The following is a 27,349-nucleotide window of genomic DNA, read 5'->3' on the forward strand; positions in this document are numbered from 1 at the left end:
CATAGCCAGGTGTGAGCAAAACTGGATAAGGCATTTCACATTATTTCATCTTCAAAACAGCCACAGAAGGTAGGTATTTTAATCTTCAATTTATAGACAATGAAGCCAAGTCTCAGAGAAGTTAAGACCTTGCTCCAAAGTCAAGCCTTTCTAAGCTCTACTCTGTCTGCAAGTACAGGCCACCCCATGTTCTATAGCACCCTGTCAAGGGCAGGCTGTGCTGACATCTCTGATGGAACCTGGTCATCAGTCCTCTCAGGAACCTCATAAATGCCTGTCAGAGTCAATGTCTTAAGGACTGCCCACTGGGCACCCATTAGGCCCAAACTTCCTGCTCACCATCCACAGGTCCTAGTCCTTGGCTTTGGCCACAGCCCTAGTTCCTAAGCCCTGTCTTCTAGTCCATCTCTGATAAAGCCATGGGGTGTTCCCCCTCACTATATTAAAACTACATGTTTCCTTAAGGTTGTGAGCACCTCTGCTTTGGATTCCCCATTTCCTTGCTCTACCTCCTCAAGGAGATTCTGATCCTTCACCTTGTAGAAACACCCACCCAACTCCAAGTCTGAGGCTATATCTATTATCCACTTGTTTATCCATTCATTCACAAAGTATTTACCAAGCACCCACTAAGAACCAGAAACTAGTAAGCTCAACCATCCTAGTACCTTCCTGAAAGTTATGGCAGAGACAATGTGAAAGTCAACTCACATTCCCACGTCCATTCTTTTTTTTTTTAAGATTTTTTTTTATGTGGGTGGACCATTTTGAAACTCTTAAAAAATTATTATTTTTTTATTTTTGGCTGTGCTGGGTCTTCGTTGATGTGTGGGATTTTTCTCTAGTTGCCACACACAAGGGTTACTCTCTAGTTGTGGTACACTGGCTTCCCATTGCAGTGGCTTCTCATGTTTTGGAGCACAGGCTTTAGGGCAAAAACACTTCAGTGGTTGTGGCATATGAACTCAGCAGTTGTGGCTCCTGGGCTCTATAACATAGGCTCAGTAGTTGTGGTGCATGGGCTTAGTTTCTCCATGGCACGTGGGATCTTCTCAGATCAGGGATCCAACCTGTGTCTCCTGCATTGGCAGGTGGATTCTTTACCACTGAACCACGAGGGAAGCACCCCATCCGCAAACTTCCATTATTATATCTGGATCTTGTTATGTACTGTAATGGCCATTTCTTTCTCCATGTATTCAACAATAGAACACATGGTAAGTGCTTTGAAGGAAAACAGAAAGATCGGACAAGCAGGAGACAGAGACATTTACCCATAAGAGGCTGGTCCAGAAAGGCTTTGCTGTAATGAACTCAGCTACACTGTGCCCATAGATGGGAAGGTGCCAGGTATGGGAACAATGACAGGAAGAACATAGAGGGAGAGGGGACAGAATGAATGGATCTTCTGGGCAGGAAGGCACTCCGAGGGGCAGCAGCAAGACAGTTGGCAGATGTAGGGCTGGAGTCAACATGTGGCTTTCTGAAGAAAGAACAAGTGCAATATACACATTTTGCCAAGAGAAACATTTAGACTAATTGACTCATACAGAGCCATGAACACTGAAATGGGGAAGCAGGGCATGTGACACTGAGCTAAGGACCCAGGAGATATGATTTCATACAACAAATATTTATTAAGCATGGCTCTAGGGGGGCTTCCCAGATGGCTCAGTGGGTAAAGAATCTCTGCAATGCAGGAGACACAAGAGACATGGGTTCGATCCCTGGGTTGGGAAGATTCCCTGGAGGAGGAAATGGCAACCCACTCCAGTATTCTTGCCTGGAGAATCCCATGGACAGAGGAGCCTGGTGGGTTCCAGTCCATGTGGTTGCAAAGAGTCGGCCACAACTGAACGACTAAGCACATGCATGAATACACACACACACACACACACACACACAAAATAGCTCTGGGGTATTGGGATGCATCAGTGGAAAAGATAAAAAAAAAGGCAGATAAAAACTCCTACCCTCTTGGAGCTAACATTCTGGGGACGAGAGACAATAAAAAAGTAAACATAGTAAGTAAATTAGAAAATGTTAGAGTGTGATAAAATAAAGAAGAAATAAAGCATGGACCACTTCAGACTCTTTGTGGGGAAAAGAAAAACAACTTGAACAGCTCTTTCTAAATCATGTTCTACAAGTTCTCTCACCCATCTTTTCAAGTCTATTACATGCCTATGGGGTGATGTACCATCCTAGACACTGAAGAGCCAGGGGCAAATAAGAAAAGTCTCTTTCCCTTCTCTCTCACCATTAAATAGATTCTGACTCTACCCAGTTGGGTTCTCTCCTTCCCTGGCTTTCCAGATTCCTCCTTGGGAGTCTTTAAATACAGAATGGGGGGGGGGGGCAAGGGGGTGGAAGGACAAAGAGGCACAAACTAGGGCTGGGGGACAACATCCCCACCCCCACATCACCGGGTTTTTTAAAAGAGTGCTGCAGTGTGTGAGGAAAATTAAGGAAAATAAGGAGAGTTTTAAGAAACAGGAAGAAATAGCATAGCTAACAGGTACTGAGCTCTTAATATGTGCCTGGCAATATTCTAAACATTCACATGTACCATTGCATTTAAACTTCATGATTTATAAACTATAAAGCACTCATTTTACAGACGAGAAAATCTAGACTCAAAGAGGCTGAGTAACTCACCCAGGGTCACCCAGCTGCTAAGCAGCCAAGCTAGGATGTGGACCCTGTCAGGATGGCCCCCACACCCACGCTCTTTACCATTATACTGTTTCCTGACACGCACTGCTCTTGACTGTCAAAGTTCTTTATGGCATTCATGAAATGTAAATTATTTTAAAATTGCTGTTCTTATTTTCTTCTTCTCTTTCAAATTTTCTATTCTAAAACTGATGCAGAAGACTAAGCAAAGTGGGTGGATAGTTTAGTGAACTGGAACAAGGTAAACATCTTAGCAACCATCATCCAGGTCAAGAAAGAGCCACCACTGCGTTTTCACCAGCCACCACCTAAGTCCCTCGATGTGTTCCACCCTGGTCAATGTGTCTTCCTCCTCAAGGGTAACTGCTATTCTGACTTTTAAAATAATCATACCATATTTGTGTTTCATTGTAGTTTGATCACCTAAGTACTGGGTACAACAGTACACTTTACCCATTTGTAAATTTGAAATGTCTTTTAAGTCTGTTACATTCTACAGGTTCTCTCTCTCTCTTTCCTTTTTCTTACAACTTCTTTGGGAATCTGCCCTGTAGAACTCCCACCATCGGGGCTCTGCTGACTGTACAGTCGTAGGGCAGTTCACCATGCTCCTCTGTCTTCTCTAGTTCCTGCAAATGGACAGCTGAGTCCAGACACTTAGTCAGTCCTAGGTCTGATCTCTTGGCAGGACTGTAGGTGCTGATTTGTTCTTTCACCAGGAGCATGTGGTACGTGTGTTTCTCTCTTTTTGTGATGATAGCAGCTGTTGGCGCTTAATGCCAAGACCTAATTATCCAAAGGGGGTTGCAAAGGGTGATATTCTAGTTCTATCATTTCTTTTCTACTTATTAATCCACTCATTGGAACACTTTTATAAATATGAATTTTCTGGATCTTCCCTGGTGGTCCAGTGGCTAAGGCTCTGTGCTCCCAATGCAGTGGACCCAGGTTTGAAAACCTGGTCAGGGAACCAGATCCCACATGCTACAAGTGAGAGTTCCCATGCTGCAACTAAGACGTAGCACAACCAAATAAATAAATAAATGTATACACATTTTCCCTCACCTACTATTTGGGTACCCCATGATACCATTCATATAGGAAAAACAGAATAAATTACTCTTTCTCTTCATCGACCAATGTTCACAAAAACTAGTTCCCCATCATCCTCTGAAAGAGGTCAATTTTTAAAAATATCATTATGAGGTCAGAGCTTTCAACTTATTTGATGGACTTCAAGTAATTATAATTATTCTTTTTAAAGCTCATATTTTTGCCCTTTGGCTAATAGAAACCTTTTCAAGTTGGCTCTGGGGTGTTTCTGACATGGCCCTGGTGATACATGACAGCTCCATGGCTATCTAGTATGACTAGATGTTCCAGATGCATCTCCTACATTTTCTATCCCAAACCCAGAAACAGACATTTGTCTAGATTCCTTTAGTGGAAATGATATTTCAAGACTACAAGTCTGGGCACTAAGGATGTCACAGAATCCAAGTCTGTGTGCCCAACACACGTGGCTTTACACAGTGAAGCAAACTGAAATGTCAGAGTTTGGAGCAGAAAAGGGTTTATCGAAGGGTCAAGCAAGGAAAACGGGTGGCTCATGCTCAAAAGCCTGAACTCTCTGATGGTTTTCAGGGAAGAGTTTTTATAGCCTAAATTTTGAGGGAGGGCTGCAGGACCTGTGACCTTCCTCTGATTGGTTGATAGGGCAGTGGTCCAGGAATCTTGTGCTTAGGCTGAAGTTACCATCCTCCACCTGAGGGAGAGGGGTTGGGGAGGGGCTTAGTTACTGCAGAAGAACTCACAGATGTATTGTTACATATATCCTCTGAGGAAGAGCCAGGACCCTGCTTCACTTGCACTTTTGTTTCTTGACTCCTCCACTGTTATTTCTGCATTCCCTCTCTCTCCTAATTAGTAACTGTTGAACCTGCCCTTCAGAACTCAGGGAAGGTATAGGAGGCCGAAGCCTTTTTCCTAAAAACATGATACGGTGGACACAGAAAGACTTTTGTACCTGGAGGGCCCCATAGGGTCCTGCTTGGTTTCAAGGATAATCATAGCCACTGGCTTGGTCATTGTTTCTAAGGCTTTTCCATGAGTAGGGCTAGGAACTATGCGCACATACACAATGCACACACATTTTTTTGTACGTATGTTATAGTAATAAAAAGAGGTTTTTATTAAAATGAACATTTTGTCCATCATTTTGCTTCCTAGCTCCTTAGCAGAGCCCACTGAGGAGCTATTGGCACAAAGTTCATTTAGTATCTTGAAGTCTTAGTGGAGAAAGAAAGTAATTCTTCAGTTTGAGTTTATGGATCCAATTCCCATTTCAATGTCATTCATTTTCTCTGTCATATATTAGTTCAAAAACGTCTCTTCTTGTCCATACCATTTTACAATCTATTTATATTTTCCAAATGCCAAAATTTCAGTAAAATAATCCTCTTGGGGGACTGTTTGAGATGCAAGCTGTTACAGAAAAGAAGAGGAAAGAATGGCCTGTAGGCCAGCCCACCTGTACTTTCCTTTCATTCTGTGATTTTGCTAGCTGCAAGTCCAGAGTAAGAATGAGCTACACAGGTTGCTAACACAACAGAAACACACCTTCTTACAAGGATATTAGCCAGCATAAGGCCCTGAATCCTAATGTTCAGCTTAAATGCTAGGCTGTAAAAGGAGAATTACAAGAAGCTTTGGAGGGACACTAGATTAAGGAAGGATTTAGTCTATACTGAAAGGCATAAAAATAGGATGGCAAGTGCAAGAGTCAAGAGCAGATACTCAGTGTCTCTCACCTTTCCCCATGGAAATAGAGGAAAACATTGGCTCTAATATCTGTGTGGTCTTGAAGACAGGTCCAATATGTCAAGTATGACATGGCATAATACATATGAAAGGACTCTGCATGTTGCAATACACTGTGCAAATGAGCTAATGATACTATTATTAAATATTATTTAATTAAATTCAGAAATTCTTCTCTTAAAATTATCTTGACCAAGTCTATGTGCCCCGACATGCTGTTTTCAAATGAAAGGCAAAGGAACGTGAAAGCATCAGGCTGGCTGCCTCTGAGTGCCTGCAGGGAGGCCAATAATATGACTCTGGGATCATCATTATCTTCATAAAAAGAAAGTCTAGGGGTTGAAAAGGGGCCAGCCTCCTGGCTTCCCACTGACAAAAAGCACAAAGACAAAACTCTTCTTACGCCCACAGGTCCTCACATGCCTTTCCTTGTTTACCAGAACTCAGGCCACAGGCATTTTGATAGAGGTGCCATGTCTCAGGAAAGTTCTAGAAAGTGTGTAGCCCTGAGGCAGGGTGTTGGGGCCTGGGCAGAATGAAGGGAAGGCAAGAACATGTGTGATGTTTCAGGGAGACTGAAAATGAATGAGCGTTTTTGAGAGAGAGAGGGAAGGAATGTAGATGTTCTGCGGGCCCCTAATTATGCAGGTTCATGTGTGGGAATCCCAGCAACTCTGGAGGCAAAAGAGAGTTAAATACCTCATCGAAGATATGATACTTCTCTAGAGGGGACAGAATGATGGAGCACCAGCAAAATAAGTGGGGAATGCTATAATTATAGATTAAGTTGGAAGAATATCTTTAAAGAAGCTTCAAAAATCATTTTCTCTAGATCTGTATCTCTCTTATCTGTGGATGGTACAGCCTCTTTCCCACAAGCAGAGATCTAGTCTTTATTTTAACAGCTGCTACCCTTTGCACTCATACAAGGAGTTTTCATTGAATTTGTTCTAATGCTATTAAGAAAGAACAAAGGTGCCGCCCAAGCAAAGAAAATATAATTATTCCATTATACAGTTTACTTTGCCTTCCTCTGCTGTGAGAGGAATAACAAATGAAATGGTTAAACTAAAAATTCTGACTCATGAAACAGATCTCCTTCCTTTCCTAAATGGAATGTTATGATTGGAGACAAACAGATAAATACATGCCTGAAGTTTTAAATATGCATTTCAGAGATAGCTTACAGCCTCTTCTCTCTCTCTGTCTCTCTCTTTCTCACATCAGTTCAATTCAATGCTCCAGGAACATCCAAATTCCTTCTTTAGAAAAGGACATAGATGTGTCATCAGAAACATCACTAATGGTATGAAGAGTGTCCCTGTCCTGGCTGCAGTACAATCAGAGCCTTTAATCCCCAGAGAATGGGAGTCTTCACATCAACTCAGAAGAGCCAGTGCTCTTTGAGGAAGCATAAGCATAAATGGGGCTTCCCCGGTGGCACAGTAATAAAGAATGTGCCTGCCAATGCAGTAGACATAAGAGATACGATTTTGATCTCTGGGTCCGGAAGATCCCCTGGAGGAAGGCACGGCAACCCACTCCAGTGTTCTTGCCTGGAGAATCCCATGGACAGAGGAGCCTGGCGGGCTACAGTGCGTGGGTCATAGACAGTCAGGCCCGACTGAAGCAACTTGGCACGAGCATAAATGCCTCCAGGCCTCATTACCTTGTCTTCTCAGCCTGGATTTAGAACTCAAATCCAGCCTATGCTCACCTTTTTACTGTCCCTGCTACCTCTACTTCTGGCTCCTTGCTCTCCCTTCCGGTTCCAACTTTGCCATTAATTCCTTGGTGCCCACGTCAGCCATCATCAGGAGCCACTGCCTCTCTTTCTGACTCTTGACTCTTTCTGACCTTTCTCAAGTGTCAAACTCCATTAGCTCTTTGCTGACTATTTTTGCCTCCTGACAGTGAGAGCTCTGCCTGCCCAGAGCAAGCAGGACTCATACATTGCAACTCTAACAGGAATTAATGTGCTGGGTGGTAACAGCTATTCTGTTTGGAGGGTCCTGTGTTTTAAGCTACCTCACCTCTATCATACCATGGGCTCCTGGAGTATAAGAGGATTTAAGGACACAGAGAAGCATGCCTCAGCTCAAAGGAAGGAATATGTTAAAGGGCAGTGGAAGTCTGCTCCAGGGAGAGAAGCATGGAAAGGGCTCATTTAACCTCAGGAAGATTTCTTCAGTGTATTACAGCAAGAGAAGTTTATCCTCTCAAAGTTAAAAAAGCATCTAACCAGAATCACTGAGAATAATTGTAATAAGTTAAGGGAAGCAATATTTAAATAAAATGGGCAGCCTCAAACGTTGATTATAGAACAAGGTATGTGAAATTAGAGTCTAAATAATCCTATATACACATCAGAAAGAGGAAGCAGTGTAAGAAAGAACGAAAATATATTATTTTTGTTTTCTTTGGGTTTTTTAATTGATGTATAATTGATTTACAACATGTTAGTTTCTGGTGTACAGCAAAGTAATTCAGCTTTTTTTTTTTTTTTCAGATTATTTTCCATTATAGGTTATTAGAGACTTCCCTGGTGGCTCAGATGGTAAAGCATCTGTCTACAATGCAGGAGACCCAGGTTCGAGCCCTGGGTTGGGAAGATCCCCTGGAAAAGGAAATGGCAATCCACTCCAGTACTATTGCCTGGAAGATCCCATGGACAGAGGAAACTGGTAGGCTACAGTCTATGGGGTCGCAAAGAGTTGGACACGACTGAGCAACTTCACTTTCTTTCTATAGGTTATTAGAAGATATTGAATATAATTCCCTGTGCTATATAGCAAGTCCTTGTTACTTCTCTATTTTATGTATTGTTGTTTTTATTCAGTTGACCAGTCATGTCCGACTCTTTGTGACCACAGGGACTGCAGCACGCCAGGCCTCCCTGTCCCTCACTACATCCCCGAGTTCGTCCAAGTTCATGTTCATTGCATCGGTGATGCCATCTAGTCATCCATCCTCAGACGCCATCCTCACCTACATTGTGAGAGCTGGAACATAAAGAAGGCAGAGCACCAAAGAATTTTATGTATGTGCCTAGTTGTTCAGTCTTGTCCAATTCTTTGTGACCCCATGGACTGTAGTCCACCTGTCCATGGGGATTCTCCAGGCAAGAATACTGGAGTGCATTGCCATGCCCTCCTCCAGGGGATCTTCCCAACCCAGGGATCGAACCCAGGTTTCCCGCATTGCAGGCAGATTATTTACCAACTGAGCCACCAGGGAAGCCCAGGGAAGATTTGTTAATCTCATACTCCTAATTTATCTCTTCCCCATCCCTTCCCCCTTTGGCAACCATAAATTTGTTTTCTGTGTTTTTGAGTCTATTTCTATTTTGTATATAGATTCATTTGTATTATTTTTTAGATTCCACATATAAGTGATATATATAATATCTGTCTTCCTCTGTCTGACTTCACTAAGTATAATACTCTCTAGGTGTATCATGTTGCTAAAAATGGCAGTATTTCATTCTTTTTATGACTTGCTAATATTCTATTATGCATGAATAGCATATCTTCTTAATCCAATCATCTGTTAATGGGCACTTGGGTTGTTTCCATGTCTTGGCTATTGTACACAGTGCTGCTGTGAAAACTGGGGTGCAGGTATCTTTTCAAACTAGAGTCTTCTTCTTTTCCAGATATATGTCCAGGAGTGGGATTGTTGGTAACTCTATTTTTAATTTTTTGAGGAATCTCCATACTGTTTTCTATAATGGCTGCACTGATTTACATTCCTACCAACAGTGTAGGAGGGTTTCCTCTTCTCCACATCCTCTCCAACATTTATTACTTGTACAGATGTGGTCTGTGTTTGGTCATGTACAGATGTGAGAGCTGGACTAAAAAGAAGGCTGAGGACCAAAGAATTGATGCCTTCGAATTGTGGTGCTAGAGAAGACTCTTGAGAGTCCCTTGAACAGCAAGGAGATCAACCAGTCAATCCTAAAGGAAATCAACCCTGAATATTCATCAGAAGGACTGAGGCTGAAGCAGAAGCTCTAACACTTTGGCCAGCTAATGCGAAAAGCCAACTCTTTGGAAAAGACCCTGATGCTGGGAAAGATTGTTGGCATGAGGAGAAGGGGGCGACAGAGGATGAGGTGGTTAGGTGGCCTCACAGACTCAATGGACATGAGTTTGAGCAAACTCTGGGAGATAGTGAAAGGCAGGGAAGCCTGGAGTGCTGCAGCCACTGGGTGGCAAAGAGTCAGACATGACTTAGTGACTGAACAACAACAGTCGAAATCTACCAATTTAAATGTTAATCTCATCTTTTAAAAAAACCTTCACAGAAATGCCTAGATTAATATTTGATCAAATATCTAGGTATTGTGGCCTCACCAAATTGACACATAAAATTACCCATCACAACCCACCCTCTAATAATTGAGAGACAGCATCTGGATCCCAGCACCCAAAACCTGAGTCTCTGGAAATGGCCAACTCTCTAGAAATGATCTCAAACCAAAGGGCTAAGGAATCTCCTGTCTCCACTTCTGATAGGGCAGGAATATTCTATCAGCCATGCAGTTTCTTGAACTGTGTATGCATTTCAAAGTATAGTCTCTGATGTTTCAATTCAAAACACCAGACTAAGAAGGCTAGAAGAGGCTGGTGAAAATGTCAAGTCAACATTAGAGATAAAGAAAAAATTTTTTATTTTATTATAAACTAATTTCTGAATAGATGTTGTCCTTTCACATGTTAAAATTTCTATGAAACCGGCCTGCTGCTGCTGCTGCTAAGTCGCTTCAGTCGTGTCCGACTCTGTGTGACCCCATAGACGGCAGCCCTTGAGGCTCCCCCATCCCTGGGATTCTCCAGGCAAGAACACTGCAGTGGGTTGCCATTTCCTTCTCCAATGCATGAAAGTGAAAAGTGAAAGTGAAGATGCTCAGTCGTGCCCGACTCTTAGCGACCCCATGGACTGCAGCCTAACAGGCTCCTCCGTCCATGGGATTTTCCAGGCAAGAGTACTAGTTTAGTGCTATTTACCATTTTCCAGCCTGATTATTTCTATGTGTTTGAGAAGAAAGGTTGATTCCGTTGTGTGTTCAGCCTGCAAAAACCCATCAAATAAGACCCTCAGTGAGTAGAAATTATCTTGGAAGAATGAAGGTATCCTATATTTTCTTCCTGCTTATGGAGCACATAGGCCAAGTGCCCAGCAAAATACTTTGCCTGTATTCAAATGTTGAGTAAACTGAATCAATATACTTATTTTTAGCAAGTTCTTTCATTTCTCTGTACCTTAATAAATAGGTAACTTACTACTAAAAGGCTTATCTAGGTGTTGTCAAAATATTTTATTTTTTAAAAAGAAGTCACTCTGTGCAACTCATGGTTTTATTCAAAATATAAAAACTGACTAGACACTGTAGACCTTTTATTCTCACTTCAGCAATAAGTGGCCCCTGTCAATTAAACTGAACAATTGTCCATCAGACCTTAAGGAAAGCTTATACAGAATTATGGTCTGGCAGCCTGACAGCAAATGGTAAAGGTTCCTTATGAAAATAAAACCTTTTACTTTTCAGAGTAAGCACTCTGAAGTAAGTAAGATGCCCTACTGAATATTCTTGAAATGCTGAAATATATTCCTCTCTGATTCTCATGAAATAAGCTGAGCAGAGTATGAGCTGATAGGGAGTTGCCTCTGGCTCTCTGGGCCAGGAATGAAGAAAGCATAGTGCTGTCAACTCCACAGCTGTTGATAGTGTGCCAGTGGGGGAAGCTCCTCTCTTTGGGTTCCTGACCCAGTTTGCAGAAGATGACCATCTTTGATGCCAACAGGACCCCTCTACCTACATGAGTACAAAACATCGGTACAGTGACTGCCTGTGGCCAAATCTGGCTTTATATGTATATGACTCTAGAAGGAAGTTTTCAGTACCCTCCATAATCCTCAACGTTCTCTACATAGTTTGGAGGTATTGTTTCTCATTTGTTGATTGCTTTAATGATGGTGTGTATCTTCCACCCATAAATGTGGGGGCATCTCATGGTTATCCTATATAATAGTTAACTCCATGGGGGGAAATCTCCTGGAGCAGTCATTCACAAAGTACCTTTCAAGGAGCACTAAGTCATCAGGAGTCAAGGTTTCTTGTGAGAAGAGGGAGGAAGGATTCTGAGATTAATTTCAGGAAAATACAATTAAGCAAAGTTCAATAGTTTCCTCTTGCAGAACTTCTCAGAGAATGTAATATGCTAATGCGGGTTGCCATCTGTGTTTGTGTGTATGTATACAGTGGGTGCTGTATATATTGTGTCTGCTGCATGTGCTATGTGTGTGTTATATTATGAACTGGTGTTTTTCTGACTTTATACAGAGTATAAACTTGGAAAATTCTATGTGTTTAAACAAGTTTTCATATGTATTTAAGATTTTTCTGCATTTTAATAAATTAATATACTTCCAGACTAGATGACAGAGTTCCTTATAACATAGCTATTTCTGTTCATCAGAATTTTAGCTAGGTTTGTGTAAAAGAAACTTACAGAAACTTAAAGCAAAAAAGCTAAAGTTTTACTTAAAGCTTAAAGAAGAAACTTCTATTAAGTACAAATGCCTATTAATCTGTGATCAACTTGAAAAGTGTTTGCTAAAACCTGAATATATTAGGACTTGATACTAATAAATAGAATTAAATATAGTTTTTAAGACATATTCAAAAAGGAAATAAAGCTTGAATGAAAGAGTAGCAATCATACCTCAAATACGAGTGCTATACACAAAACAGGGCTTCCCTGGTAGCTCAGCTGGTAAAGAATCTACCTGTAATGCAGGAGACCCTGGTTCAATCCCTGGGTTGGGAAGATCCCCTGGAGGGCATGCCAGCCCACTCCAGTATTCTTGCTTGGAGAATCCCATGGTCAGAGGAACCTGGTGGACTCCATGGTGGGTCACAAAGAGTTGGACATGACTGGGTAACTAAGCACAGCACACCATACACAAAATAAGTTATAAAATAAGAACATTTAAATATAAATGGTGAACATAAATAGAATGTATTTATTCACTTTACCATAACACTAATGTTCACACTGCATAATTCCTAAAACCTTCACAATTTTAAAGTTAATTTCCATGCATTAAGTACCTAAATAATTTTAATATTGTATCTAAGGTCTTTCTTTTGCTTTCTTGGCACTTTTTCCTTTTACTCGAACTTAAATTTTCTTTCCACAATCTCACTCACTCAACAATGATCAAATATGGTAGCTTATAAAAGAAAGCATGATTACCTTGCTTAACTTCAGAAAGTCACTCAAGGTCTACCTACCATCAAACCACTACATTTTGGTTCCAAATTTTGTAGTTTAACAAGATTCAACCACTCTTTCCTAATATTTTAAAAGCTAATGGGAATTCCATTAACCATAACACCAAATGTCTTTGCTTTTAGCCAAATTATATTAATTATAAATATTCTATTTAGAATATCTCAAGCTGATCAGATGCTCTAAGCATCTGATTAATTAGAAATAGATGGGAAGATGAATGTTTACTTAATAAATTAATATAATGGACAAAAATATTCAAAACATTGGGTACATAGAGGAAAGAAATAATGAAAATGCTCGGCATTATGAAACTAAAAATATCCAATCTCTGTTGGCAAGAAAAAACATTACTAAGAACATACTATGTGTCAGGTACCATCCCAAGTGACTTACATGCATTATTTCATTCAATCTTTAACACCCTGAAATAAGTACTATTCTTATAGTTAAAGTAAGAGGCTCAGAGATGTTAAGTAATTTCCCTGAGGTAGCAGCAGCAGCAAGACTGAATAGCTAATAAATAGAAGAGCTGAGATTTAAACCCACCCTCTTACATACTAACCTGAGGAGACTGTATTAATTTTCTATTACCAAGTTTATGGCTTATAACCACCCCAATTTACCATCTCAGTTTCTGGAGGTCAGGAGACAAGGCATGGTTAACCTGGATCCTTGGCCCACGGTCTTTCAAGGCTGAAATCTAGGTGTCAGCCCAGCTGTGCTCCTTTCTGGAGTTTGAGGTCCTTTTTCTTATTCACATGGGTTTGGGCAGAATTTGGTTTTGTGCAGCTATAAGACTGAGGTCTCTATTTTTTGAGCCAGGTCCACTGGCTGTCACCTGAGGGCCACTCTAGAGACTGCCTACAGTTCATTACCATGTCGTAGCTTCCTTCTTCAAAGCCAAAGGAGAATTTCTCCTGTCTGCTGCAATGGATTCTTTCCAACAGTAACATAACTGTGGGAGTGACTGTCCCATCACCTTTGCCATATTTAGTTTGCTAAAACCAATTCACACACTCTGCCAGCACTCAAGGGGAGGGAATTATACAAGGAGGAGATTGTTGTCTTCCGCATAGGGGTCAATACTACACAGAAACATGAATGCATTCAGGTTGGTCACAGCTCTAAGAATCAAGCTCAACAGAAATCAAATGAGAGGTTCCAGTAGACAATGTGAAGCCTCCAGTTCTATAAATCTCAGGACTTTTGTGTCTAGGTTGTTTCGTGATTTCATTATTAAATAATTTGAGATCAATATGAGATGAATTCCCATAAACGAATAATATTGTTTAGAACAGAACAATAGTGACTAATTTTCTAGAGGCCAGATTCCTTGTGAATGAACTTAATTTACAATAACTAGTGAAAGTGAAAGTTACAGATCATTTAAACACAGAGTTTTTCAAACAAGTAATCAAATAAATCAACCCTGAGCTACAATTTTACAGTTGTTGAACTGAACTCTCTAGAATAGGTTTCCATGCCAATTTTCAGAATTGATAAGGTTGTGGTGACCCAGGTGATCCACGGATATTATCACTGGTGAGATTGTCAAGTGGCATGTCCCTTCTGTAAAGCAATAGTGTACTGGCTTTGCTAGTCAAGTCCTTCAGGGTTATAAGGAGGATATGTGCACCAGTTATTAACAAACATTAAAGATTTTTGCAGAGAAGCATGGGAAGGCTCAACAAAAGGCAGTGGGGGAGCATTATCCATCAGCAGCATAGATTCTCAGGACCGACTGCAATGTGCAGTTTCATTAACAATTAGTTCCATTGGCTTACTCTTACTCCAGACAAAGCAACAAACTTCAGTTGAGTGACTGGCCTTTTCTTTGATTATCTCATACTTTTTAAAAATAGGAAGTTGATTAGCATTTCACAATATGAGTGAGTGAGTGAGCGAGTGAAGTCACTCAGTCATGTCCAACTCTTTGCGACCCCATGGACTGTGGCCCACCAGGCTCCTCCATCCATGGGATTCTCCAGGCAAGAATACTGGAGTGGGTTGCCATTTCCTTCTCACAGTATAGAGGAACTTAATGGGTACACCCTCTCCCAGTCTTCCAAAGGTGATTGGTTCCCTCACACAAAGCCCATACAGCGTGGCTTTCAGTTTCTGGATCTGGCCCAAGTCTGATAGGTGGTAAGTAACCAGTTAATAGGAGGCTCTGTCCCTAAGAAAGAAAGAACTAATTAATAATTATAACAATGGCAAAAAGTTGGGAGGCCATTTTTCTTAAAAGATGGATGTGTATGTGAATAGTCTTTAAAAATGTTTGAATATCTCCTCCAGACCTTGTGATTCAAATGAGTGACATACATATCAAACACTATAAAAATATTTAATCTCTTTGACTCTTGAAAATTTACCCTATAGAGAAATAACATGAGAAAAAAAATATATATGAAAATATGTTATAGTGTTATCTATACTACCCCTGGGCTTTCCTGGTGGCTCAGTAAAGAATGCACCTGCAATGCAGGAGACCCAGGTTCCATCCCTGGGTAGGAATGATCCCCTAGAGAAGGGAATGGCCCACTCCAGTATTCTTGCCTGGAGAATTCCATGGACAGAGGAGCCTGGCGGGCTACAGTCCACTGGGTCACAAAGAGTTGGATATCACTGAGTAACTAACACTTTCATTTTTTTTTCATAATATTCCCAAATTAGAAACTATTTAAATGACCTATAATACAGGATCAGGGAAGAAAGTTAAAATTTCTATCATCAGCCATTAACAATAACTATGAAACTATGCAAAACTTGAGGGGAAAAGGTAAATTAACTCCTAAGTAGGAAAAAATATAGATATATGTGTGTGTGTTAATAGTACTTATAATTAGTAAAAGCATGATGATACAGAGTTGGGAACCATCACTGGATTCTCCGAAGCCACAGAAACGTGTAGTATGAGAAGAGGGGAGAACCAAGGACAGACTCTTGGGAAATAGGATTAAGGGATAGTCTGTACTATGGACTGAATCATGTCCTCCACAAAAGTCATATGTTAAAGCCCTAATCCCCAATGTTATTGTTTTTGGGGATGGAGACTTTGGGAGGTACTTAGGTTTAGATAAGGTGATAAGGGTGGGGCTCTCATGATGAAGTTAGTGCCCTTATAAGAAGGGATAACAAAGAGCTTGCTTGCTCTCTCTCCACCATGTGAGGACACAGGAAGATGGTGGCCATCTACAAGCCAAGAAGAGAGTCCTCACCAGAAATTGAGTATACTGATGCCTTGATCTTTGACTTCTAGCCTCTAGAACTGTGAAAAAATAAATTCTAGTCATTTAACTCACCCAGTCAATGGTATTTTGTTATGGCAGACCAAGCAGACTAATAACAGTTAGGAAAAAGGTATCCCTTATAGAGAAGAAGAGAAAAGAAGTCTTGAGATTTGGAACTAGAACTCCAGCTAATGATTAAAAAAAGTAACTAGGGTGGTGGTGGGGGGAGGGGGGGCAGAGGTGGCTGTTGGAGGAGGGAGAAGGAGAGAGAGAGAATGAACATGAACCTGAAGGAGAAAAAAAGTATTTGCTTTTTGGAAGAGAAGATACCCTGCAAATTAATGGGGAGGGAAAATGTTCCAAGAAATAGGTAGTCAAAAACATCAGAGTTTAGGGCTTCTCTGGTAGCTCAGTGATAAAGAATCTGCCTGGCCAGTGCAGGGCACACGAGTTCAATTCCTGGTCTGGGAAGATCCCACAAACCTCAGAGCAACTATTGTGCCTATGCTCTAGCCACAACTACTGAGCCCACATGCTGCAACAACTGAAGCTCATGTGCCCTAGAGCCTGTGCTCCGCAATAAGACACCGCAATGAGAAGCCTGCACACGGCTACTAGGGAGTAGCCCCTCCTCACGGCAACTACAGTAGAGCATGTACAGCAACAAAGACCCAGCACAGCCAGAAATAAGTAAATAAATAATTTCTTAAAAAAAACATAAAATATATCAGAGTTTATTTTGCAACAAGGAAGCAGTTTTCTTTCTTTCTTTCTTTTTTTTCTTAATTTGACCAAGTTAAAAGTCAGATTGTGATGAGTTGAAATGTACTTAGGAGAAGAGGAGGGACACAGAACAACTACAAATAACACTTTCAAGTGAGCTGGCTATAAAGGGAGAACAGAGATAAAGTAGTCGATGGAGGGTAACCAGAGATCAAAGGAACATACTTTATGATGAAAGAGATGATAACTTTTAGATGTTTCTAAGAAGGACCCAACAGAGGAGAATGTTCAAAGATACTAGAAGAGGAGGCATAACTGCAGGAATGTGTTCCTTGAAAAGACAGCCAGGGGCTGTGGTCCCAGATGGAAGAAGCTTGCTATGGCCAGGAGGAGACACACTTTTCATACTATGACAGGAAGGGAGAAAAAAGTGTGAATTTGGACACAGGTTAGTTTGCAGGTGTGTGTCAGAACGCTGAGGAAGTGTCTGTTCGGTGGTTTCTATTTTATCTGTGAAGCAGAAGGTAAAATTTACTTAGATTCTGGGAGAGGAAATATGACAAAATACAAAGAGGGTAGAAAAAAATTTAATTGAGCACTGTGAAGAGTAGGAGAGAGAGCCAACCATGAAGGAAACCATGAAGGAAAATTACCAGGCAGTGTGGGGCTAGAATAAGATTAGAGTGCATAAAATAAATGAGTAATGGCACCTATCTCTGTGATAAGCGATGTCTCTTCAGCAGCCCAGACACGTGCACAGCATTGACAAATCTTAGGACTGGCTCAGGGTGGGAAACTCAGTGGTGTGCCAGCTGGGGATCTGGTGTTACTGTTCACTAAAACTCTGACTCAACCCTTACTTAGCCGATATTTAACACAAATGAACCAGGGCATCCTTTCCTTCAAATTTCCTTCACAAATTTAAAAAAAAAAATCTGAATAAATAACATTTCCTTGTTAAGTCAGTATGGACCAACACTACTAAATTGCAAGAAGTTGAGAAAAAAATTAGAAAATGGCATATTCATAATCATTCATCTAAAATATTTATTTACTTCTTACTCTTTCCAAGGTACTGTTCCAGGCATGGAGGACACATTAGTGAACAAGAAATTGCTTGCTTTCTGGTGGGTAAAGACAGGTATTAATCAAATAAAAAAATAAAATGCCTTGCATGCTGTTATGGACTGAATTGTGTTCCCCAAAAAAGATGTGTTGAATCCCTAACTCAGAATGTGAACTTATTTGGAAATAGGATCATCACAGATGGAATTAGTTACATTAAATTGTGGTCATATTACAGAAAAGTTTGCCTTTAGTCTAAAACAAAGGTTATCTTTACATGAAGGGCAGAGAGACACAGAAGGAAGACAGCCATGTGAAGGTGAAGGCAGAGATCAGAGTGAGGCATTTATCAACCATGGGATAACAAGGACTGCTGACCATCACCAGCAGCTAACAGAGACAGTGAACAGATACTTTCTCAAACCCTTGGAAGGAACCACCTCTGCCCACACCTTGATTCTAGACTTCTAGTCTCTGTAACTGGGAAAGAATAAACTCACACTTCGCAAGCCACCCAGTTTGTGCTACTTTATTATAGCAGCCTTAGGGAACTAATACAAATGCTAACTAGATAAGGCAATATGGGGAAAATAAAAACAAATATGAGTGTGGGGAGGAGGTATTGGGTATAGAGAATGCTGTATATAAATATTACTCAGGAAGAGCTTCACAAGTGAGATGGTATTTGAACAGAAACACGAAGCAAAGGAAAACAGACAGGCAGCTCTCTGGGGGAAAATCTATCCAGTTAGGACAGTCAAACAAAGCTACAAGGGGAATAGCAAGCTAGACGCCAGTGTGGGTAGAGCAGAATGGATGAGGGTCAGGGGGGTGAGGATGGAGGCAGTGATGGAACATGGAAGTATTCAACTAGAAGTGAGATTAGAATCCTTTTGAGTATAAAATGGCATGAAGCCAAGATAGAATCAGGATGAAGACCCCTTAGGTGGCTACTGAAATCATCCAACCAAGAGATGCGGATGATGTGAGCCAGGGTGATTGCAGTAAAGGTGAAACAAGGGGTGACTTTCATCTGATTCTGGACAACTTGAAAGGCAGAACGAACTGGAGAAATGGGAGGAATTTTTTTCTTAATCAAGAGAGATTTTATAGAGATTCAGAAATTATTTTTTAAAATAACAAGGTATCACAATAAAATGCATTCACCAGATTACATATGAGGGTGCAGGAATTTTTAAAAATAAACATTCTGATGATAAATGCCTCACTCCAATCTCTGCCTTCACTTTCACATGGCTGTCTTCCTTCTGTGTCTCTCTGCTCTTCATGTAAAGATAACCTTTGTATTAGACTAAAGGCAAACTTTTCTGTAATATCACAATTTAATGTAACTAATTCCATCTGCGAATGCAAATTACTTTTGGATGGTTTCTTTTATAACTACTTAAAATACTCCTGGGCATATATTTGGAGAAAAATATAATTTGAAAAGATACACGCACCATAATGTTCATAGCTATAGTATTTATAATAACCAAGACATGGAAGCAACCTAATTGTCCATCAACAAATGAATTGATAAAGAAGAGGCAGTATGTGTATATATATTTAACAATAGAATACTACCAAGCCACAAAAAGAATGAAATAATGCCTTTTGCAACAACACGGATAAACCTGGAGATTATCATACTAAGTGAAGTAAGCCAAAGATAAATATCATATAACACTGCTTACATGTGGAATCTAAAAAAAAAAAGGATACAAATGAACGTACTTGAAAAACAGAAACGGACTCAGAGACAGGGAAAACAAACTTATGATTACTAAAAGGGGTGGGGGCAGAGGGATAAATTAGGAGTTTGGGATTAACATATACACACTACTATATATAAATTAGATGACCGACAAGGACCTACTGCATAGCACAGGGAACTATACTCAATATCCTATAATAATCTATAAGGGAAGAGAATGTAAAAAAGTATATATATATGGACAACATCCCATGAACAGAGGAGCCTGGTGGGCTATAGTCCATGGGGTCGCAAAGAGTCAGTCACAACCAAATAACTAACACTTTCATTGGCATACATTTATATATATATATATATAAACCACTTTACTATATACTTGAAACTAACACAATACTGCAAATAAACTATATTTCAATAAAACTTTTACAAAATGAAATAGAAAGTAAATAGTAACTCTGTTTACTACTGCTGTTTGTTTTTATGCACGCAAACTAAAAGGTTTACCCTTAAAAGAGAAGATGCCCACACCAATTACTTACATCACATTAAGTCAAACCACACAATTTGAGCTTGTGTAACATGGAAAAATCTAATACATGTGAAAACTAATCCCAGCATCAAGAAATCAGATTATTACTATCAAGAAATAATGATAGATGACTTTTCAACATGAGAGGTTATTTTTCAGAAGAAAAGCAATCTGATTGAACATGTATAGCTGTCCATATCCAAGGACTGCTTTTCCTCAGATGATTTATTAGTGTCTGGTCCTCATCTCAGCTTGACATTATTTCCTCCTCTAGCTTTGGTCTTTTTTTTCTTCCAGTTTCATTGAGATGGAATCAACATACAGCGTTATATAAGTTTAAGGTGTACAGCATAATGATTGGATTTACATCCATCGTGAAATGATCCCCACAAGAAGTTCAAGGATGGCAGGATTTGAAGAAGGGTTGGCTGTGTGATATAAGAGAAAAGAATCAGAAAACTTCAGACATGGTGTGAACAGCTGAAGGATGAGTTGCCATTTGCCAAGAAGGGGAACCTGGGGTGCGTGTTCATCAGGAGTTTAGCTTTGCATGCTAAGTTGCTTCAGTCATGTCCAACTCTTTGCGACCCCATGGACTGTAGCCCACCAGGCTCCTCTGTGCATGAGATTCTCCAGGCAAGAATACTACAGTGGGTTGCCATGCCCTCCTCCAGGGGATCTTCCTGACCCAGGGATCAAACCCTCATCTCTTACACCTTCTGCATTGGCAGGCAGGTTCTTAGGCATAATAAATTATGACTATCAGTTATCTAAGTGGAGGTGGCAAATAGGCAGCTGTACATGTGTCTAGCATTGAGGCTAGAATTTGGGAGTTGGCACTGGATCGATGGTATCTGAAGCCATGGTACCTGATGGGACCACCTGGCAAGGGAGGGGGCCTGAGGCCTTAGGACTGAGTCTGGGGGCACCTCCCACTGGTAGACATTAGAGAGATGAAGAGCTTCCACTAAAGAGATTTAGAAGATTTTCATGACAACTGAAAGAGAAATGTCCCAGCCAAATGAAGAAAACATTTCAAAAAGAGAAAAATAATATATTTTAATCTTAATGTTACGGAAACAGGATGATGTAAAGTGAAAAAAATCTAGGGCTCTTAATTTTGCATAAAGAAACATGTTTAAGCCTAGAAAAACAGAATGAAAAAAATATAGCAATGTAAACAGTTATTTCTGACTTTTTACTTTAGGATGGTATTTGCTTTCTGCCTTTATAGCAATTTTCAAGTTTTCTACTGTGAATTTATTCTTTTAATAAAATTATATGCAAATTTTCAAAAAATCATTATAGCAAAGACTTTTGGATTCAGTCTTTTAAAAGTAAAAATATGTAACACTTGCAAAATCTTTAAAGCAAGACAGTCTAGTGTTGACATATCATGTGGTTAAGTTAATTAGGTAGACTTCATTTGTTTCTCAGAAAAAAAGCAGTAAAGTATTCAAATTTTTTCTTTCATTTTTACTTGCATTGCAAGTATCTCCTCCCAGAAAGAAGCGATGTAATTAAAATAATATTTGGTGATTTTTATTCATTTAAAGAATCACCTCTATAGACATGGAGAAGTTGGGTTTCTATTTTTAAATGTTAGAGTTTTACTGAAATAAGTCAGATAGAGAAAGACAAATACTGTAGGATATCACCTATGGAATCTAAAAAACCAAACTCTTAGGTACAGAGAATGGATTGGTGGCTGTGAAGTGGTGGAAGTGGGCTAAATGGATGAAGGCAGTCAAAAGGTACAAAATTCCAGTTATAAGATAAACAAGTCCTGGGGATATAATGTACACCATGATGACTACAGTTAACAAGACTGTACTGTATATTTGAAAATTGTTAAAAGAGGAGATCTTAAAAGTTCTCATCACAAGGAAAAACCTGTAATTATGTGAGTTGATGAATATTAACTAGATAGAGTAGTGATCATTTTGCAATATATACATATATCTAGTCATCATGTTGTACACTTTCAAATTATACAATGTTATTTGCCAATTACATCTCAATAAAACTGGAAAAGAAAAAAAATTTAAAGCAAAAAATAAATGTTAGGATTTCAATGTAGCCTTGAACAGGACACTTAATAGGTCTGTATCCTGGTTTCCTTGTCTGTTAAATGAGACTGATGGACTCTCCCTACTCCATAGTGTGGTTCTAAGACCATTAGACTAAGTTAAACTAGACACAGTGTGGTTGTGAGACTGAAGAGAGATGGGGGTGGGGGGTGACTCTTAACCAGCCCCCATCTAGGTTCTGCCTTCACTGCCAGCAGCCAGCACCAGCAGCAATAGATGGCTTCGATCAGGTGGCTTGCTTTTAATGCCTGTATGTGGCCATACTACCTCTGCCAATAGGCCTCAAGGGCACAGCTCCTAATTAGCAGGAGAAGGACAGGGTGCTTTCCAGCCAGGCCCTAGAGTTTCAGATTTACTTTGTGAAGCTGAGAGTGAGACAGGAGCCATTACCCTGTTATTACCCTGATGGGGGCAGTGGTGGAGTTGAGCTCTGTCTATCCTGAGGCCGTGCCTGGCTGGGCATGTGCTGGAAGCCTCTGTGAACAACTTCAAATAACAACATTAAATGTCTCCAAATGCCATGAGCAATTGAGGGCAGTCTGGACTCAGCAGGCTGCATCTCTTTATTTTATTTTACTCTTTTTTGAAATATAGTTGATTTACAATGTTGTTAATTTCTGCTGTGCAGAAAAGTGATTCTGTTATGTATATATATACATACACACACTTTTTTTTTGCTATTTTTTTTATTTTTTAACTTTACAATATTGTATTGGTTTTGCCATATATCAACATGAATCCGCCACAGATATACAGGTGTTCCCCATCCTGAACCCTCCTCCCTCCTCCCTCCCCGAACCATCCCTGTGGTTCGTCCCAGTGCACCAGCCCCAAGCATCCAGTATCGTGCATCGAACCTAGACTGGCGACTCGTTTCATATATGATATTATACATGTTTCAATGCCATTCTCTCAAATCATCCCACCCTCTCCCTCTCCCACAGAGTCCAAAAGACTGTTCTATACATCAGTGTCTCTTTTGCTGTCTCATATACAGGGTTATTGTTACCATCTTTCTAAATTCCACATTCTTTTTTGTTTATTCTTTTCCTTTATGGTTTACCATAGGATTTGAATATAGTTCTCTGTGCTATACAGTAGGACCTCGTTGATGCAGGTCTCTCTAAACAAATAGTTTATCACTGATCCTTTTAGCAAAAACAACAAAAACAAAAAACAGCGTAGGGGAGAGGAGATGAGGTCCACTAACAGAAATGACATGTAGAGGTATGAAAGTTTCAAACATACTATTTCCTTCTGAAGTTAATTTGTCGATGAAACAAGCACACAGCTCAAGAACAAACACAACACAGACCTGGTCTCCACTCTAGGAATTTGAAATAAGGTTAGATTTCTGTTCCCTAGACTAGAAGCTGAAAGTCCTCCCCACCCCACCCCCACCTCTCACCCCTCTGGATAGCAGGGCAATAAGCAGAAGAGACGAGTCTTTTATTTCTCTTAAGGAGTAGGGTACCTGGGAAGACATTCTCACTCCCAGGAGAAGGAGATGAGATTTGGGGTCTACAGTGCAATCAGGCACCTGTAGATCCTGCATGAGTGAGGTAACCATTTGGAGACCCAGCTCATTTCCCATTTCTGTAAAATCTGGCTAATCACAGACACTCTCAGGGTTACTATGCCACTGAGATGCAATAAACACGGCTGGATTTTTGGCTTACATTTTCCGTGTGCCTATCCTACACCAGCAGAGCCATTGTCTATGTGCCTCTTCCAGTTGCCTCTTCCAGCCGCTCCTCAGGTCCTCTCCTCACCACACACCCACCCACACCGCCCACTTTGAGCAGCTCACAGCCTTCAACTTCAATTTTCGATCTTCGGCTCAGTAACAATATGGACGACCCACTGCTGCTACCTTAAAAAACCTTTCCTCATTATTCCTGCTCCTCCACTCACTAAACGCCTGCCAGCATCCTAGCTAATCGCCTCTTCAGCACTTGGGAATTTTGAATCAATCTGCAATCCCTCTTCCTAGAATCCTTCCCCAAGAGTTCTGATCACATGTGAAACAAGTTTAGCCATTGTGCAAATCAGTTCTGTGGCCAAGTTTCTAATAAAAAGTCTAACAAAAGCCAAGGGTGGGACTGGGAGAAAGAAGTGAGTGTGACAGCCTGTGGAGAGGGGCAGAGAAGGAAGGCTGTGTGATTCAGAGGAAAAACGCTGGACAGGAGTCGGGAGACCTCGGGTCCAGCCCCAGCTCTGCCTTCTGCCCCAGCTCTACCAAGCTCTGCGGCTGCAGGTCACACACTCCCCATCTATGGGCTTCAGTCTTCTCACATATGAGTCAGGAGGTCAGGAGCTGCCACAATTCACTGCCTCTCCCTTTGTCCATGGCAAACATCCCTGATCAATCAGTACACTCTTTCCTGTGGAACCCAGACTCCACGCAGCCACCATCAAACCAGTGCAGTTGGTACAGGAGACAAAAACATCTTTGCAATCCCCGTGCTTCAGTCTAAAATCTCCCTTATTATTTGACTAGTCTCTGCCTCTATGACATGGATGGCCTCAAAGGATAGGTTTGCTCACTGGCTAGCATCACCAGGAAGTTGAGCGTCATGACTTTCCTAGAAAGCAGTCATGCACACCTATAGTCCAATGCCCTTCATCACTGCAGCTCTGGGCAGACTAGCGATGGGTCCTGCCAGTGTGCCATGTGGAGGAAAACCAATCGCAACTATAACCCACAGCTGGGTGGAGCTTTGCCCCAACCATGTCCATGCAGGGGGCAGGGCTGGCCCTTTAAGACCTGACACTGACTTTTGGTTGGAATTTCCAAAGAACATATCCCATGAGCCTCGTTTCACCATGGATAATCAGACTAATTCCACAGATTCTGCTGTGCCAAGTCTTTCCTTACTTGCTAGCTTCAATGTCTGCTTTGGCCTCCTGCCCTGCCTGGGAAGCTCTGGCCACTTCCACCCTAGATTCCACAGCCAATGACCTTGACTCAACTCTGTATCTGGCTCCGGTCACCTTGGGCTGATCTGGTGCCTCTCTCCCCAGCCAGCCAGGGCCTAGAAGCCCTAGAATTGCTCTGCACTGCCCCATCTTCCCTGAGCATCCACCTCAAATGCAGATTCTGAACTGACTCTTCCCAAATGTATCTGACTTCATATCATTTTTCCCATGAGCATGCAAGTGACACCCAGCTTAGGGAGGCTCCTAGCCCTGCTGGATCCATGAAACGGTATTGTCTCTGCTACCCAACAGCCTTCAATAGCTTCTGTAATTCTCTTTTCTCATCCACATTCGTCTACCTGCTTCTAAGGCCCTTGGTGACCCAGCCCATCCTAGGTACCACCCAGCACACCTTCCCACCCCCCAACTCAAGTCACTCAGGTCTTCTTACTGTACCATCAGCCCCCAAGCCCACTTCAACTTCTGGCCACCAGATACTATATTCTCCTTGCCAGACATGTCCTGTTCTCTTTCTTCAAGTCCAAATCTACCAATTTTTCACAATCCAGCTTACATTTACCTCAGGAAATCTAATACCCAATTATATGTTATGTCACAGGATCCATAAATGTTTTGTCAGTGTTGGCCTTTACTTATCAAGGATAGTGAAAATTTTTGGAGGACAAGAATCTGCCACAGGACCTGGGTATCTCTCAGTGGTGACATAACAAATCAATAAACACATTACTGGGCACCTGTTCTATGTTCAGAATTTCTCAGCAAAATATGTTTGCGAATTCATTGTTCTAACCAAGTAAATCTACTCAGATGCATCAAATTCTTACCCTTTTATGTCCAACCTGGACCATTACAGATCCTTCCCTCTCTGAATTTAAAAAGAAAAAAAAGTTAGATTATATGCCAAAGCCCAAGAATGTATTTGTTGATTAGGCTTCAGTGAGGTGTGCATGCATGCTCAATTGTGTCCAACTCTGCGGCCCTTTGGATTGTAGCCTGCCAGATTCCTCTGTCCATGGAATTTTCAAGGAAAGACTACTGGAATGGATTGCCACTTCCTTCTCCAGGGGCTCTTCCTCACTTGAGGATTAAACCCATGTCTCTTGCATCTCCTGCATTGGCAGTCAGGTTCTTAACCATCTGAGCCACCAGGGAAGCCCATAGACTTCAGCAGTGGTTTAAGTACAAAGAGTCATCTGGAGTATTTTCTAGAAAAGCAGATTTGCCAACTGCATTGCAGAGTTTCTTAATCAGGGAGTCTAGGATGAGACCTAAAATGCACATTTTAACAAACAGTCTAGGTAACTGTGAAGTAGACAGTTTCCCCTACTCTAAGGAAAACTGGGCTCTAGGAACCTCACTTTCCAGAGACACACTGCAGAGTGTGGGTGAAGGCAGGCAAGGGCCCACCACCCCTAACAAGTCTATCCAGGTGGCCTCTGGCTGAGAACTTCCTCAGTCAACTCTGTGGTTTCAGTCCAAATCTGGTTACCAAATCTCTGAGCTCTTCAGCCAAAAGACCATTTGGCCTTGGAGGATCATTTTTATCTGCCTCAGCAATCTCCCTCCCAAAGGCCTCCATTTGCCCTGTCCTTGCTGAAGAAATCAAATCATCATGCCAGCACTCTCACTCAACCAGCAGCAGTCCTGGGCTCACAGGTTGTTTTAGCTCCTGCTATGAATCAGAATGGATTTATGAATAGCTTGTAACAGGCTTGTCACATCTTGTTTCAGACTTTCTTTAGCTCATAGTTTTCCTTATTTGGCCCTTCCAGTACTTATACTTCCATTTATTTTAAAGGTTTTAAGTCTGGAATATCACATATGCAGCGTTATACAGAATCTGGCCTCTCAAAATTGACATCTCAGTAAGCTCTCAAATTTATAGCCCCATGGTCAAAAGCAAGGGAACAGAGAAACCTTCTGAGCAGGGCAGAGCTAAGTAGGGCATCTCAGCTCCCCTAGATCCTGCTGGCACCTGGTTGAGTAACCCTTCTACGTGTCTTAGCATGTTGTATACAGAGGCCTGAGGCCAAGCAGTTTTCCACAACAACTTTTGTAGGATTATCAGCACTTAGTCTGTTGGCATCTGAGAACTTTGTAGGGTAAACAACTGTTCTCTCTTCCTCCAAAGCTTGATTCCACTCTGGGGTTTGCATAAACACGTGCAATGTATTTACTGAAAAACTGGTTTTTGCTTTCCTGCAGGTGTGCAGGGTTTCTGAGCTGGGGGGGCGTTGGGGATGGGCGGGTGGTAG

At 41.1% G+C, this 27,349-nt stretch overlaps 1 long non-coding RNA gene and 1 other non-coding gene across 2 annotated transcripts in view; one reads left to right on the top strand and one right to left on the bottom strand.

The window, feature by feature from the left end:
• Window positions 1-27,349, bottom strand: part of LOC123328087 — a 126,635-nt gene that overhangs the window by 88,598 nt on the left and 10,688 nt on the right. The gene's annotated exons all lie outside the window — the stretch shown is intronic.
• On the top strand, window positions 8,036-8,107 carry TRNAC-ACA. Its single transcript has one exon. It is a non-coding gene; the product is annotated as a tRNA-Cys (tRNA).

The sequence above is a fragment of the Bubalus bubalis genome, chromosome 11, assembly GCF_019923935.1.
Source record: "Bubalus bubalis isolate 160015118507 breed Murrah chromosome 11, NDDB_SH_1, whole genome shotgun sequence".
Taxonomy (NCBI): domain Eukaryota; kingdom Metazoa; phylum Chordata; class Mammalia; order Artiodactyla; family Bovidae; genus Bubalus; species Bubalus bubalis.